Below are 18,687 nucleotides of genomic sequence, written 5' to 3' on the forward strand. Positions count from 1 at the left end.
TTAAGGGCTAGACTAGTGGAAAATATTTTAACCTTTAGGCCTTTACTTTATAGTCGATCTATCGAACTTGCCATGCATAAAAGATTCAAGACTCGGTTCGTTTCAATCTAACCACAATCCCAAGGTTCAATGTACATGCTTATAGGGTTTCGGTTTAGCTCACAAGGAGACCAAAGGGAGAGAGAGGGTTTTGTGAGTGAGCGAGACCGGCCTGTTCTTGCATGAAGGCTAAAATAAAGAAGGAAAAAAATGTTTTGTTAAGTGCTACAGTGATTGCATAAACAAAAAAACTCAAGTATTATTTGGGTGTTTAGAATTCGAAGGCTAGCTTCTGCTACAATGTTTGTTTCAATTGTTTTGATAATTGATAAACAAAATTGAAGGCTTCCGATCTATGTTTTTTAACCAATAAATCAGAAATATAAACGGTTACCAAACCCTGAGCAATCTCTTCAACTTTTTAGCGTTCATGCTTTGCGGAAAAAGTTTCCTCTGATAGACTATTATACTATCTCTAGAGAGATTGCATCGATTACTGCAGGGCTTCCTCTAGCTCTTGAGGTTATAGGTTCTTTTCTATCTGACAAGATGGAAATTAATGTCCTTTGTCTCATGTCTTTAGTAAAAATTGAAGATGATAATATGCTGGGAATGCATGATCAATTAAGAGATCTTGGTAGAGAAATTGTCCGTCAAGAAGATTACAAAAATGCAGGAATGCGTGGCAGGTTGTGGCATCAAGAGGAAGCGTTGGATGTATTGGAGGGACGAATGGTAAAAATTGACTGCACTCAATTTTATGCCCTTAATTTATTGCATTAATTGATTAATTTTTTCTTCACTCTTGATCATGTCATCTTATAATATTCACACACGCACACGCATGAGACGCAAAATGATATTCATGGTAGCATCCACTTAGGTTTCAAATAGGTGAGTGGATCTGCTGCAGTACAACATGAACGCTCCAAATAGGAGCTACTTTGTTGACCAACCCCAAAGTAAGCATGTCTGTGTTGCTAGTAGTAGTACTACAACTTGTACGAAAAAGACTTCTATGCACCGGTGATATATCAATGTCTTTAACCAATTATATCTTGTCAAATAAAGAAAGATGCATGTGTGCATTTATTTAATAGGTTATATCACTACATCTCAGCATTTTGCTAGCTGGTGATACTACGTCATCAATATATCATGAGCACCGGCACAAACGAAAGTAGGCATGTCGTACATTTAGATTGGTGTAGTACTGTAACATTTGTAATAAAGTTGTAGATTACAATGCTATGCATGATATTTCAATTATTTCATGCAGAGTTTACTTATTTTTATGGTTTTTCCATTGACAGGGAACTGACAAGGTTGAAGTACTAAGTCTCCACGGCAATGGAAGGATATTTGAGCATTCCAAATTCATGAAACTGTCTCATTTAAGGTATCTTCAATTAGATGGAGCAGAACTTGTTGGGGATTTCAAGCATTACTTGTTAAAATTAAGATGGCTTCCTTGGCCTCATTGCCCTCTGCAATTTAAAGCAACCAATTTTCGATTAAAGAAACTAGTCATACTTGATCTATCAAATAGTTATATCACAGAAAACTGGAAGGGTTGGAGTCAAATTAAGGTCTGTTTGAACATCTCTATTTTCATTTCGTTTATTGTCTCCCATTAGATATGCATGTTGGAAATTGATCCTTCTTTTTCATATTATCTTCTAAACAGATGGCAAATAAGTTAATAGTGCTCGACATTTCATGCACTAATCTAAGGAAGTTTCCTAATGAAATCTGGGAGCTAGAGGAGTTGGAAGTTATAGATGCCTCACGTTGTTACTAATTGGAGGGTAACATTCCAAGCTGTATTGAGCGATTATCGTCTTTGAGACACTTGAGCTTTTATCGTACCAAAATCCGAAGCCTACCAACAAGCATTTGCAAGCTCAGTTGCCTCCAAAATCTCAACTTAGGAGAGTGTGATGATCTCCAAGCACTGCCAAATCTTCCCTCGAGTTTAGAAATTCTGAATGTCACTTCCTACAAGGTCAGAAACTTGCATGTTACACCTGATCTCGCAAGTCTGGTTAATCTGCAGGTGCTGCGGCTTTGTTGGTGCAGTAGAAACCTTGTGGTGATTCCCAGAGACATTGAGAAGTTATCGAAATTGAGGAGGTTGGGGATGGGATATACCAACATTAGGACCCTTCCGAAAGAGATTGATGCCCTTTCTCAGCTCACAATCCTCACCATACAATCATGTCATGATCTTCAACGTGTATAGTGTTTACCCTCCAATCTGGTTGAATTATATATTGACGAATGTTCGTCATTGGAAACATTGCCAGACCTGTCAAATTTGAAATTTTTATTGAAATTGACACTTCATGAATGCTATGAGCTGACAGAGATTCAAGGACTCGGGAAACTAGAATCATTGACAAGCTTGACAATAGATTCGTGCTCCACCCTGACAGAGATTGAAGATCTTGGAAAACTAAAATCATTGACAAGTTTGGACATATATTATTGCCTCGAGCTGAAAGAGGTTCAAGGACTCGGAAATCTGGAATCCCTGGCAAGTATTGTAATATCTTGGTGCAGAAAAAATACTGAACTTGATCTGCTCCAACATTCCTCAGAGATGAGTGGGTACAAACATCTTGAAAATAAATCAAATCGATCCAACTTAAATAAGTTGAAAAGATTTGAAGCTGTTGATTGCGAGAATCTCTATAACATCAAAGGACTAGATAGATTGGTATCATTGGAATATTTGAATTTGAGGTATTGCACATCCATAGTAAGATTACCAAATCTGTCAAACTTTAAAATGTTGAGACAGTTGATCTTTCATGGATGCACGACGTTGCGTGAGATTGAGGGCCTTGAGGCTTTGGAAGCCTTGGAGATGCTCAACATTGCATCCTGCTCATCGCTGGAAGAAGTACCGCATCTGCCAAACACACATATTCATACCATTTGAAAAATCAAAACTTTATTCCAAGTAGTGGTTAGTGGTTTCGTTTGGATGACAATAATATTATGAGTCATACCTATTGTTCTTGAATTTTGAATCCCAATTAAGTACTCTATAAATAGGGTGGCTAAGTTCAGATTTAATTGACGAATATAATTCTTCTCTCATATCTCATTTGTTAACTCTTAACTACAACAATTTCAAGAGTGTTTGGGGAATTCTTTCAGTATTGTTAACTATAAGAATTCAGACTTTGTTAAATCCTGTGAGTGTTTTGCTAGATAACCCAATAGGGGCAAATAACAATTTAAGAAAAGTGACTACTCCCCTCAAAGTCTTAGTTATTTTTTGCATCTTCAACTTGTGAGATATAAATTTGTGTATATATATATATAGAATGTATAATTTGTATATGTCTAATTAGACTAATTTCATAATTAAAAAATAATTGACAAATTTCAAGTCAAAACTTGATGATCGATTTGTAATTTTGTTTATTTTGAGTCTTGGTATTTCGGAACTAAAGTGCAAGTGCTTCTTACAATTGAATCCTATGAGAACATCATTTAGAACATGTATATGAGTGAGGACACATTGCAGAAATATGTTTTGAGTTGGTTGTAAGAACATTGAGCTTAATTTTAGAGTCAAAATAGGCCTATTTTTAGCCCTTTGCAAAAGTACAATCGATTGCACTTTCAAACAGAACCGGTTGCACTTCATGCAGGTCAAATTGTAGCTCTCGGTTAAAATAGGATTGGTTGCACTTCAAAATACAATTGGTTGCACTTTCTTAGATTGAAGTAGCCTTCAGAAAAAACAAAAGTAATTGATTTCTAAATTGTTTTTCGGTATTTCAACTTTTAGTAACTTTTTAGTTTCCTATTTTTACCAAAACACCTATGGATGTCCTTATACTATTTAAAACCTCTTTTTACACATTATGAGGACTCTCTACGCTAAGTTTGTTCCAATCGCTGTGAGAATTTTAACCGAATTCTAGTACACCGAATTAAATTCCTATTTGCAGGTAATCGTAGTATGAAATCGGGTTTTAACCATTTAAATGTGACAGCTTATGAAAAATCCAGAAACAAAAAAATATGCAATTATTATGAATAAGTCACTAGAAAATTTCTTATCAAACATGCAATAACGCAGTAGGTCATGCGAAGCAGAGTTATCACAAAAAAATAATAATAATAATAATAATAATATTAAATAATAATAATAATAATAATAATAAATGAAGAAGAAGAAGAAGAAGAAGAAGCAAACTAGAAACATCAAATCTGAAATACGACTTACAAACTAAATCATGCAGTGCACAGTTATTAGAGGCGTCTAAATATACCAATTTTGAATCTCAGAATCATTTTACATTTTAACTAGGGCTGCAACTCGGACGAATTAGACGAGTTTGAGATATAACTTAAGCCCAACTCACCATATGAAATGTTAAACCCAAGTCCAACCCTAATCATATTATCAACCTTAACTACTCAACCCAAGCCCAACCTATCCATCTACTTTTAAATTCGGGCTTGCAACTCGGGCTAATTAGATTCTGGATAAAAACTTTGGGTTAATTCGGATTACTCATATGGCTAATCCTTGCACCGAAAATTTAATATGATCTTGCATTAATTTTAGATTAAATTACTCTTAAACAAGAAAAACTTTAAATATTTTTTGTAGGTTTTTAATAAGAAAAAGTTTAAATATTTTTTTTGTAGGTTTTTAATAAATTTCAAACAAATTTTTAGAAAATTAATTCTCCTAAATATAAACATATAATAAGTTAAGATTTAACAAAAAAAGTTGAAAAGAAAAACTCGAGTTGTTAGCACTTCAACCCAAGGCCAAGCCTAATTAAATTTGGGTTGATATTTTTCAACCCAAGTACAACCTTAATTATAAAAATAATTGTCCAAACCCATAAAAAATCAGACTGGGCTCATGTTGAGTTTGAGTTACCCAACCCAGTACAACCTTAATTATAAAACTAATTGTCCAAACCCATAAAAAATCAAACTGGGCTCATGTTGAGTTTGAGTTACCCAACCCAGTACAACCTTAATTATAAAAATAATTGTCCAAACCCATAAAAAATCAGACTGGGCTCATGTTGAGTTTGAGTTACCCAACCCAAATTGCACCCTTAGTTTTAATAGTGCACAGACGCGCGCGCGTGTATATATATATATATATATAGTAGCACTCTGAATCCTCAAGCTTCCGGCCTTGGGTTACAGTCCTCTTTTAGGTATTCCTACGCGAACTAGAATGTAGACATCCTAGGGTTTATGCTTCACATCTCTCTCTCTTTTTATATATGTATAGTCTGTAATTCCCCTTTAACTAACAATATTAAAGCTAATCAACTGAGCCACCAATAAGCATAACTCAAATTCAATGCTGACCCATGGAACCCATGACCCGACAGCATAAAACCCGACCCAATGCATTAAAAGCCTATAAAATAAATATCATAACAACACGAAATACAAGCACATAATTATTTAATCTAAAAAATTATGGGGTATCACATAAGTATGTCACTTGAGGAGAGAGAGATCATTTTCTCTTCTGCCCCATAGCCGGCTCTCCCTTCTCTCTCTTTCCTACTTTTCTTTTTCTTTTGATCTACCATTTCTAAGGCCTATATCATCTACCTCCTTTGAGATTTGGACTCAACGTAGAAGAGAAAAAGTTTGTGGACTCCGGTGGGAACAAAATCATTGGTTTTGTTTTGGATCGATTTGGAGCACTTTCCATTTTGAATTTCTAGGTTTACATTCCTAAATTGAGGTAGGGGTGTAGTATGTTCTTAAATTAGTAATTTCTTTGTGTTTTAGGGTGTAATGTGTGTTATACATGCCTCAAGTGAGTTGTGAGTGTTTTACATATATATATATATATATATATATATATGTTGATAACCTAGGCTTATAATGATGCTCCACTGCTTAATCTTATTGAATTTCATGTTTAAGCTGCTTTTTGGATTTATAGTTATTGATTCTTGATGTAGCTATAATATTCATGTTTGCGTCTTCATGTACTATACTGGTGTAAAGACTAATTTGTGAGCTATGTCCATTTTGTGGCTATATTGATGATATTGTGGGCTTGTTTATTCAAGTATGAGGATATGGTTCTTTGTGTTCATTAGTATGCTACATAATTGGTGAATTGTTCATATGAGTAGTTGAGCTAATTATGAGTTCATATTGTTATCTTATATATCATTGTATTGACAATTGTGCCATGGTAGTATTTTGAGACTATAAGGCATGGTTTGCTTGATTTTCGTCGTTTATGTGCGCATGAGAAATGTTATACATGAGCATTGGATGTATGGATTACATTGTGGGTTGGTTGATGATTTTTGGGAGATACTTGGGACTTATTGATACTTTGAGAATGCAAGGGCTTCGCACTCGTGAGTGAGCTCGGGCTTCGCACTCGTGGGTGAGCTTTGGCTTCCCAATTTATAGTGGCCACCTGGTTAATTACTTGTGAGTTAATAACCCAAAAACAACTACCTTTATTAGGTGGTTACCCGTGGTTCGGTTCCAAAAATAACCAAAAATTTTATCAGTTCATGCATTACGTGTGACCGGGGGTGGGTGTGTTTGAGTTATTCTCATTTGTGATTTCCGATCTTATTTTCAAGTTGGCATCCATGTGTAGTTGTAACTTATGGAGTATTTGGTTATATTTCATTTCTTTCATAAATGCTTATTTGAAATGAAATTATTTTATCTTCGGTTCAATGCTAATTCTAGGTTATTTTCCGTAGGACTACCCTTGGACTAGATGTTAGGAGGCATGTCCCGTGCTTGTATAACATATGTTATACTTTCAAAACTAAAAGAAACATAGTTTACTTTCATAATGCATTCCTTACGGAACAATTTAAATTGCTCACACCCGTTGATTTACATTTTTCAGGTAAATGCATCATCATCGAGTATCCTCCATATCCTTAGTTCATGTGGAGCTCTTATGGCATTTCTTTGACTTTTGGGATATTGTTTTCATGTTATTATGTAAAGCATGTTCGGATTGTAATATGACTTGGATATATGTATTTGGGATATGTAATATCTTAGTAATGGTATGGATATCTAATATTGGGACAAGTTGATGTAATGAGGCCATAAGGCCATTTTAATGTTAATGTTAATGTATGTTTTCTATCATTTATTATATACTTTAGACTAATTTTATGATTATATTTGGTACCAAGGAGGTGACCAGCCCTTAGGCACTCAAACATGGTAATTTTTATCATTCCGGGACATTTGCGATCGATCCTAGTTGATTGCGATCGATCCATTTATTGTGCTCGGATTTGGAGTTCATTTTGCCACATTTACGATTGATCCTAATTAATTACGATCGATCGCGCCCATTGTTCACAACACTATTGAGCTAACTTCATTTGGCCATAACTTGCTCATTTTAAATTTAAATTAGGTCATTCTTGTGCTCAAACTAACTGCCTTGAAACCAGATTTCCAATGGTATCAGTCCCACTCCGAAATTCCAAATATAGAAAGAGTTATGCCATTTTAGTGATGACTGGTTATGTTTTCCATATGTTAAAAATATCAATTTGTAACGAAACCATTCCTATATGGCCTAGAACCTCAAAGAATGTTTATACATATTTGGTATGACATAAATATACCTATTTGGTACTTTATTTTGGCACATTAGCCATATAGGCTAATATGGTTTTCAGCTTCCGTATTTTTGACTCGGGTTTTGGATCGGGTTTGGATTTTCTTGGTTAATGCACCGATCGAGTCATGGAATTTGATGTGTTACAGGAACTGTCTAAGGATAAGGTATGTGGACCATGTCAATTAGGAAAGCAAACTAGAATGTCGCATAAGAGACTTGAGTATAGAGTCACTTTTCAACCTTTAGAATTGATCCTAGATTTGACGGGTCAAATAATACCTGATAGCATTTGAAAAAATAGTTATATGCTTGTAATGATTGATGATTATTCTAAATTTACATTTATTTTATTTTTGCTATCAAAATCTAATGCCTTAGTGAATTTCAAATTGGTCCTGAATAAGAAAGGATACAAGATAACTCGGGTTAGGAGCGATAATGGAAGTGAATTCGAACCCCGGTGAGTTTATTGAATATTGTGATGATCTTGGCATTAAGCATGATTTTTTAGCACTTAAAACACCAAAGTAGAATGGTGTAATTGAGAGTAAAAATAGGACGATTGTAGGTATGGCTCTTATATAATTCATGAACATAAACTTCCTAGTCTTTTTGGGCTGAAGCCATATGTTTACTTGTCATGTCCTAAACATAGTTTTATCTTAGGCCTGAAACTAAAAAGACTTCTTATGAATTGTAATATGATAGAAAGCCCATTGTTAAATACTTTAGAGTTTTTGAAAATAAATGTTACATCTTTAGACATAGGGAGAATTTGGAAAATTTTGACTTTAGGAATGATGAAGAATACTTTTTGAGGTTTTAAAAAAATAGTCAGGCTCATGGGTTTTTAATCTTCGAACTAATGTTGTCATGGTCAATTAATGTTGTGTTTGATGATGCAAGTCCTAAGGTAATCTCTACTCAACTTGATGAGGACAAGATATGTTGATAGTGCAGGGAAAATTGATTATGAACCTACAGTCCATGGGGAAGAGAGAGTTCAGAATTTAGATGGAGAAGGGGAAGATGTTGTTGAGGAAGTAAAAGTTACCACAAATGAACCTATTGGAATTTATGTACCTTCTTTAGATATTCCCAAATCTAGTAGTTCTAGGATTTGAGGGAGTCATCCAATTAACAATGTGATATATCCTTGGAATGAAATGGGTACTAAGAGTAGAGTCCAAGGTGATCTAGGACACTCATGCATAGTACATGATGAAATAGGACACTTATATCACGTGGCTCACCTTGAACCTAAGAATGTTGATGAATCTCTTTAAAGTTTTGATTGGCTTATGGCTATGCAAGAAGAGTTGCTTCAATTCACTAAAATGATGTTTGGGAGTTAGTGTCTCGACCTAGGGATGTTAACATCATAAATTGTCAAATGGATCTTTAAAAATAAACTTGATGAACATGGTGTTATGATGCGAAATAAAGTTAGATTAGTTGCACAATGATATACTAAGGTAGAAGGAATTAATTTTGATAAGACTTTTGCACTAGTTGCTATACTTTATCTTGCATGCCACTTTAAAGTTGTTTCAAATAGATGTGAAAAGTACTTTTTTTAATGGTATTTTGCAGGAAGGAGAAAGATTTTATTGATCCAACTAACTCAACTTTATTTCGCATCAGGTGTCGACCTGTAAAACAGAAAGAAGACTGTTCAAAACCAGTTAAATCGGAGCACCATCCCGCGCTGCAAGTAAAGGGCTTAAAAGACCGTAGGATTGTTGTCTACCAAGGTAGATTAAAAGGAAGAGGAAGTGAATCAACTTTGAAACTGGAAATCAACCTGGGCTCCATCAAGACACTCTGACACCCCTTCAGCATATCTCTTCTTTTTTTTTTTATATATTATTATTTATATATTGGACACTGCCCTGGGACATGCTGGAGGACATGGCCGAACACTGCTGAACTTGTACGCTGTGTTTGGAACCTTGGGATTTCATGGGAATTGGATTTCAAAAGGGAATTCACTTGTTTGGAATGATTGGATTTTAAAAGGGAATGGGATTACTAACAAGCCAGTGACTTAGCAATATCAGTCTCTTACTTTTCAAAAGAAGATCAAAAAGATTCAAGCCTTAATAAAGAGATATGTTTGTGTAACCAACTGGGGAAAAAAAAAACAAACAAAGGAAATAGGATTTGATGGGAGCTTGGACTCACTCCCTATGTAGTGACTTGGGAATGGGTTTAAATTAATTATTTTTCACCATGTTGTAAGCCCAAGACTACAAGTGTGCATTTTCATGAGTCACTCTGTTCAAATCCAGAGATTAGCACAACTTCTCCACCAAAGAACACAACTCTTCTCTGCTCAAAACCTCCTTCAAATCCACGCCCAACTCATCACCACTGGCCTCCATTCTCACCCCTCTTCTGTTCTCTCACTCCTCCAACTTTACCTATCAAACCCTTCAACTCTGCCCCACGCCACCGCCGTTTTCGACCTAATCCAAGAACCCAATAGTCCCAAATGGCGTCTGATGATCCGCAGATACGCATCAGACTCAGAACCTTCACGAGCAATCACTTTGTTCAGAGAAATGTCGTGTGTATCAAAACCCTTTATCCCATCTGACCCTTTCATATATGCTTCACTGATCAAATCTTGTAGCAAAATGCAGGCCATTCGTGAAGGTAAATCGATCCATTGCTATGTTCTTAGGCTTGGCTTGGATTATAATGTACATATATTGAACAGTCTTGTTCATTTCTACTCGAATTCGGCGAATTTGGTTGGGTATGCACGTACATTGTTTGATAAAATTCCTGATAGAACAGTTGTTACCATTAACTGTATGATTTCTGGGTATGTGAAAAATGGGCTTTTCGATACGGGTTTGAGTTTGTTTATTCGAGTTTTGGCGGGTGATTTTTGTTCGAGTGTGAAGCCGAATTATGTTACTTTGATGGTATTGATATCTGGTTGTGCTGAACTTTGTGGATTTATTAGTCTTGGACATTTGCTTCATTCATATTGTTGCAAGGTGGGATTGGATTCAAGAAATGAGATTTATAATGCGCTTATTGATATGTATACAAAATTTGGATATCTGGGTGATGCAGAAAGAGTGTTTAATGAAGCACCCGAGAGAGATTTGGTTTCGTGGAATACGATGATGGTGGGGTGTGCTAAGAATAACGATAGTAGGAAAGCATTTGCTTTGTTTAGAGAGATGAGAATGAGAAATATAGGTTTTGATAGGGTGTCCCTCATTAGCTTGATTTTGGCAGCGACTAGTGGTAGAGATCTTGATATGGGGAAGGTGGTTCATGGTTACATAAAAAAAAGTGGGATAGAGACTGATGTCTCTGTTCAGACTGCATTGATCAACATGTATTCCAAATGTGGATCGATACAGTTTGCTCGGAAAGTATTTGACAGACTACAGGAGGGAAATATTGCATCTTGGAACTCCATGATACATGGGTATGTTGGATGTGGGGCTAATAATGATGCCTTAAGGCTCTTTAATGAGATCGAGTCTAGAAAGCTAAAAGCAGATGAAGTAACCATGCTGGGATTGATCTCAGCTTGCCGGAACTCTGGCGATCTGTATCATGGCATTCACATTCATTCTTATATAGAGAGCGGTGATCATCTTAATGGGAGTATCGTCTTGTGCAATGCTCTTATAGACATGTATGCGAAATGTGGGAGTATGGCCAAAGCTAGAGCTTTGTTCGGTAAGATGACCAGAAGGGATGTTATCTCATGGACATCAATCATTGTGGGCAGTGCCATCAATGGTGAAGGAGAGGAAGCTCTTGTTGCTTTTCGTCATATGTGTGCTGAGAAAATTGAGCCAAACTCAGTTACTTTCATTGGGGTTCTGTCAGCATGTGACCATTGTGGCTTGGTCGATGATGGCCGGAACTTGTATGATATCATGCACAAGGTGTATCGTATTGAGCCCAAAATTGAGCACTGTGGATGCATGGTCGATATGCATGCACGAGCTGGAATGATAGAAGAGGCCTATGAATTTGTTAAAAAGATGCCCATTCAACCAAATGCAGTTGTTTGGAGGATGTTAATTCATGCCTGTAAGGTCCATGGCAGTTTTGACATGGGGTTAACGTTGGTTAGTGGGCTCATAGAACTACAGACGTTGCATGGTCCTGAAGATCACATCATTTCCTGTAACATTTTTGCTGAAGCAGGAAGGTGGAATGATGTTTTACATCGACGAAGTTTAATGGTGGCTAAGAAAGTTTCAAAAGCAGCAGGAAGAAGCTCAGTTTCATATTTGACAGACGGATTTGGTTACACAAGGTTTTGATTAATCTTGAAGAGAGATGAAATTTTGATGTAAATTTGATTAGGATGTGCATTAATCATTGGACAATTTTAAATATGATGTATAATTTTCCTGCAAGTCCTACAAGAATATATATCTGTCTGTCTGTGCGCGCGCGCGCGCGCATATTATTGAGTACAAAATGAGACTTTGGGCACCTTGTTTGGTTTTGTTTTTCCCATTTGGTGTTTACTCTAGTTTGAAGATAACAGCTTCTACTTCAAAATAGTTTTCTCCAGTCATTGTCTGCATTATTATATCTACTACTAAGTGTTTCAAGTAACATGTGGATTTGGTGATTTTAACAATCATCTGTCAGACATAGATTTGGAATTCTAAAACAATTTCAAATGAGTTTAAGAACTACACCAAACAGTAATATCAAATTACAATACTACAAAACTAGAATCCCTAATAAATTCCGGATCTTCACAATCAAACACAATCCAACAGACCAAAGTTGGATATACAAATGCGAAAAATGTAATACCACATCAGTTGAAATTCTGTCCAATTGAAATCATCATCACAACTGATTATGTGCATCACAGACCAACTATAAAATTTCCTCATCTTAATTTGTAACTATCAGTTAATCACATCTTTAACTCTACTACAGCTGCAGGGCATAAGAAAATCTTTTGCTGATCAAGCGAGTCATGCGAAGAAAGAGCACCAAACATTCCAAGTAAGCTACACAAAAATCTCAATGAAATCTAGAGAAAATTCAGTATTATGTTACACCAGCAAACCCTCATTTCCAGATAGCACATGCCAAAGACTCCCATTTAAAGCACTTTCCTCCAGTTGATTGTCGATCATAAAACATTTAATTCACTGGTGTTATGCTGCACTCTCCCACTAATCACCAAGCACAAGTCGTTAGATAAACCTTAGTTCGAATGATTTCCCTTTACACACTTTCTGTTGGGGCTTGGGTCAAAAAAATTGGTTTAATTCTGTTTACTTCTCTTTCATCAGGTGGTCGTAGAATTCTTTTCTCCATTTCAAATTCCGACACCTTCATCTTCATTCATAAGAACCTGCAAAACATGAAGGGAAAGAAACTACTTCAGTAAAGTATTCCAAGTAGCAGAAAGAAATTGTGAAGGTGTGGGAACTGTTGCAAGTAAAACAGGAAGGGAGATTTATCAGCATTGTGACAACAATGATGACAGAAAATCAATCGTGTAATTGTTCTAGTTCAATAGAAAATGAAATGATTAAGTTCCTAAGTTTTCCAGTCAAACCACCCAATAAAATAACTTTAGACTGCTTGTTATGTGATTATGATGGCCTTGTATAATGCAAAGCTAAAACCAACAATGCAAAATGACTTTTAAAGATATAGCTTGTTAGAATGAACAAGGTCTGGTGATACAAATGTTGGGGATGGTAGAGGAGATTTTTCAGCAAGTAATTGAAAACAATTTAGTAAGAAATAACCATAGCGAACCATATCTGTAGATTCTGTACCCATATCCATTTTTTCTAGCAGCTAGAAAGAATTCATGAACGAAGAAAACCAACAAGCTATCACAAAAAGGACAGTAGTAAGTCTGGCGAATAATACAACATTGTAGCCAACCAAGTCAAAGGTCATAATCACTTTATTTTGTTTGGCTTGTTCAGCCTCTTCAGTCTCCTCTCTTCTCTTTCTTAGAAGTTACTTTTCCTGAAAGTGGAAGAAAAGGGTCACATATTACATATGCGTGCAACAGAAAAGTGATTACTGAGATAGGATCATAACCTGAGACTAACATAGAGTTAGCGCAAGGCCCAAAATAGATCTAGACGGGTGAATAGATTCCAATTTTAACTAACAATTAATGAATTTTAAATTATCACATTATACTTAGCAGGTAATATGAATCAATTAAATATAGAAAGCAAAAATAAATAAACAAAACAATCGTAAATGATCAAACAAATTTTATGTGAAAAAACCCAACAGAAAACGATTACGGACCTAATCCAGGCAAATTTAAATGAACAAATATGAGAAAGAGGTTATAGACTAAGTTAGTTGACTCTAACTTAAGAATCCCTTGGTCGCCTCTGACTCATATTTATGCAAGATCAGTTCCAAATCTTCTAGCCGTCAACCCATTGACGGACTTGCTCCTCACTTTATCTGCTTATCCATACACTTTTTATCTCCAATCACTAGTCACATCTAGTTGTCGCTTGTTTGTGTGATTTGGTTTCGACGACAATTAGAGCTCCACAAGTTGATAATCAACACTCTGAACAATAGGTCATTATCTAATGCAAGATGCTAGATGATGAAAAGAAAATTATGCTCTCTAAAATATATGATCTCGCTATATGCTTTCTCAATAACACGTGTAGAGATCTCTTTATCTATGTATTTGTATTTGAGTCCAAAGGAATTAGGGTTTCTTAGTTGTAATTAAAAAAAAAAAAAAAAAGGGGGAACCTAAACCTCTTAGAACTATGATTTAGAGAAGTTTACAGAAACTGTTCACTCACAGGCCTGGCACCACTTCGATCAATCGAGGCCTTGGATCGAAGCATTCTAGACTCCGATAACATATTTTGCAAATGATCAACACATCAATGGAGACTTAGTGTTTTTATGAAAATTCCTATTTAAATATATTTAATCTAAAAATAATTTTATGCATCAAAAAATCTTTTTCATAAATTGAAACATTTACGCATTGTGCCCTCAAGAGTAATGATAAGAATGAATGATTATGAATCCTAATTGGTGAGTTAGTCATTTAAGAAATTATTTTGCGTTTTTCCCCCTTGATATATCTTCAAATTCTGATTTTGCACTTGGAAATAGGTATCACCACTAACTATTAACTAAACTGATCTTTTGAAAATAAAGCAGAAGTTACAGACTTGGGCATTTTACGAAATTTGCCAACACAAAGCAATAATCCTAACAATTACAACTATACAGATTGCCATTGATTAGATACCTCCATTGACAGCCAGCTGTTGCCCTCAATCTCGTAGTAGTCACTCTGGTCATCTATAACTCTTGTAGGTGCTGCAGCATTCCCGTCTCATTCAACAAGCCTCTTTGTGTATGCTTCAGCTGCTGCCTCAGCTGTTGCCCTAAATCCCATAGTTTTGTTGTGGATGGCGGTAGGTCTTTTGCAGCTATCAACTGAAAAGAAAGGGCCGGAAGATTTTGGCAATGAATGTTTTGATGATCTATTATCAAGGTCATTTTTCCAACAATCAGGTGATTTGTTTGTGATGCATGACCTTCTAAATGATCTAGCTCTGCATGTCGCTGGGGATATATGTTTTAGGCTGGATAAGTTGGAAGGTGATAAGCAACTTGAAATTCCTAAACAAGCTCGGCACTTGTCATTTATTCGTGAAGAATATGAAGTCCTTCAAAAGTTCAGGCCTCTTTATAAAGGGCAACATTACGTACTTTTCTACCATTGTTGGGCCTTGGAATAGGCTACTTAGCGAACAAGGTTTTGCTTGATTTATTTCCAAAGTTCCAATGTGCAAGGGTATTGTCTTTGTCTGGTTATGCCATAACTGAGCTACCAGACTCTGATTGGGGATTTGAAACATCTAAGGTATCTTAATTTGTCTGGGACTTCAATCAAAAGGGTTACCTGAATCAGTGACTACTCTCTACAATTTACATTTAGGCCCCTTTCCTTCCTGCTCGCATACTATCTTCCAGCAACATAAGCAATTAGTCACCATCCTGCATCGTCGGCTTGGCACGGACATGGTTTCCCCTGCTGGAATATAATTAAACCTTTGCTGCCTCTGCAAGTGAAACAACTTTTGCAGCTGTTATCTTTCTAGAACTACCTTGGTTACCCCTTTTGTGTGTTTCTTGGCTCCATGGTCTCAGTTGGGATTCGATTTTCCTGATTACTAGGGAACTGTAACATCTTTTGATGCTCTAAATGACTTCTTGGTTCCACTCTCTTATCGGAGGGTGGCTTAACATACGCATGTAATCTGGAAGTTGGAGCATCTGCAGTGCTGTTCTAGATGTCTGAATGACCTCTCCGCTTTAGATATTCCTGATTACACTTTTCCTGGCTTCCTGACCAATGATATTCTGCAAAATAGACATACACATACATATATGAGATCAAAAGATGCAAAACTTCATATGAATGCTACAGAAACAACAGTCTGATTAAAGTGTGCAAAGAAAAAGGAATATTCATTCCAACTGCAGCCGTATACTTAACACCATGAACTCTACGGATTCAACTCTTATAATTTCAACAAACATTCCACATTTCAGTCTGCATAAAAGGAACCGGGCAACTCAATTAGCCAATTCGGTCTCTTAGTTCATGGAGTATAATATCATAATAATATGTAAATTGTGCTTTTCAACTTCCTAAAAATTCCATGAATTATTTCCAGATAATGAGTCAATAATATTTAATATAGTTCTGGATCATGCCATCGCCTTGGTAGTAGTGCATTTATAATAAATTGTTCCATAACAATAGCAATAATATCAATGCAGTATTGCATCTTTATTTGAATATCATAAAGTTCTGGATCTTAATTCCCATGTTAATCATCTTCTTGATTAACTAATTTAAAAAAAATAGACTTTTAGTTTGTATAAGACATTAGGTTTGAAGAACGCATCCAATTTGAAGGAACACATCCAATATTGATTATCTCAATCATTTATTAAAAAGCAACACATCCAATTGCTCATCAAAGAATACCTCCATTATCATTACATGGGAACCCATCCATTGTTCATTACGTGGGAAAGCATCCAAGTTCTTCATTATGTGGGAACATATGTAATAATTATATAGTCAGTAATACCTTTCAGTTCCAAATCTTTTTACATTTTCCTTCCTCAAAAACCTTTATTTAGTAATTCCTACTCAATAATTTTTAGTTTGGAATTAATATTAAATTGTATTTATTCTTCTTTTATATTAATCCCTTTATCTAAATAATTTTAGTTCACTGAAATATAATACAACTAACAGATACTATTCAGCTGCCTTCAGGACAACTCCACTAGCCGTTTCATGGTCGGTCAACTGAGTCTTAACTTAGAACTGGGTCAAAGATGGACATCAAGGACTTGTACCTACATCTATTTGCTTCGTCAACATCAAACCCAATCAAATTTCAACATATATATACATATATATATATATATAGATTCCAACAAAACTATAAAAGCTATTAATCTACCTTATTAAATGAACCCAATGGCCCAAGAATAATATAGTAACACCTCTCATCATCACCAACCTAACCTTAAACTAAAGATTCAACTTCTCTCATGATCAATATAATATAACCACAAGCATGCATAAACTCAAGTACCCAAATACACTCACATATCCTAGTGAGGGCTGTGTACATTCATGAACTACAAATTACTAAGGTTCAATGTGTATATCTATATGTAAATATGGATCTGCACATTCATGTGATTTTATTTATTTACTATTCCATTATATAATCAGTATCCTATAAATCATGATATGTATACCTGTGTAATCACATGTTCACTGTCAAGTACTAACTACACCTCCAAGTGCTCATACATGATGTAGATAAATCCAACAAGAATCCAACCAACCTGGGTCTTCCTTCCATATTCAATGTAATTTTATAATATCAAGTAACTATACCACACATGTGGAGTGAAGTCTTGAACTCAATCATGAATTCAGTTACTTACAATCTATGTATATATTAATGAGATTATGCCCACACACATGTACCTACAAATAAGTGCGGAGTATGTGCATCTATTTACATATAAATACAATTTCCTATTATGTGACTACTCTCACGTAAACCCCACCTATATATATATTTTTTTGATAAGTAAAATTGTATAAAAGCACTCAAAAGGAGAGCGCATCCCAAGAGAACTACACAAGGCAAACCCCACCTATATAAATATGTAGTAATATATTCATCAAAGTTATCTACACTTCAGTACACAATTAACCACCAATTCCCAACAATAGCACTACTCCAAGTCAACATGGTTTCCATAGGCAACACGATACACGTAACTGATGCATACATAGTGCAAGAGATGTTCTTCTATATAAATATTTATCTAACAGTAATTCCAAACAACAACCAAACTGATACGTTACGGATTAAAACGTTAGCTAAGTTCGTAAACGATATCTTACAATACATGCATTAATCTATCGAACCATTCCGCTAATAGTTACAGAAGAAGGTAGAAGTAACTAGCCTGATTCAGTTAGTCTGCTTCTTCTGCTGTTAGTTCCCTTCTCTGATACAATCTTTTTTCTTCAATTCCTCTGTATTCTTTCTACCCAAGACTAATCAATCTCAGTTAATGAACATACTGTTAGCCTAAAATATTATACACCTGAAATTAAGCATACACTAGAATTCCACTTGCCTGAATATGCTAAAACTCTTCCTTTGTCTGCCTGGTCTCCTTCACAGACTTCATTCTTTTCTAGTCTTCCTTCCCTCTCTAACTCCTATGGAACAGATGATAGGGATCCAATTAGTAAACATTTTCTCCCAAACAAAGGTGAAACGTTGATATTTAACGATGCAAACTTGAGATTGAAGTGGCGATCGTGTGGGAGTAGGGAACGTGGGTAATTAAGGTTGTTACAGACAATGTTAGTTGATAAACATAAATCTTTATCTCTAATTTAAAATTTTATTTCATATCCCAATTTG

The 18,687-nt window shown here is 35.5% G+C and overlaps 1 protein-coding gene and 1 long non-coding RNA gene across 2 annotated transcripts in view; one reads left to right on the forward strand and one right to left on the reverse strand.

Moving 5' to 3' along the window:
- LOC132286757 (NAP1-related protein 2) overlaps positions 1–18,687 on the reverse strand; it is a 56,845-nt gene that overhangs the window by 28,666 nt on the left and 9,492 nt on the right. The window lies entirely within an intron of this gene.
- LOC132284747 (uncharacterized) lies at positions 5,517–7,185 on the forward strand. The gene is made up of 2 exons (XR_009472339.1): positions 5,517–5,788; positions 6,935–7,185. It is a non-coding gene; the product is annotated as an uncharacterized LOC132284747 (long non-coding RNA).

Source organism: Cornus florida, unplaced genomic scaffold (genome assembly GCF_030987335.1).
Source record: "Cornus florida cultivar Cherokee Brave unplaced genomic scaffold, ASM3098733v1 CherokeeBrave_3.0.0_Hap2_Chr11, whole genome shotgun sequence".
Taxonomy (NCBI): domain Eukaryota; kingdom Viridiplantae; phylum Streptophyta; class Magnoliopsida; order Cornales; family Cornaceae; genus Cornus; species Cornus florida.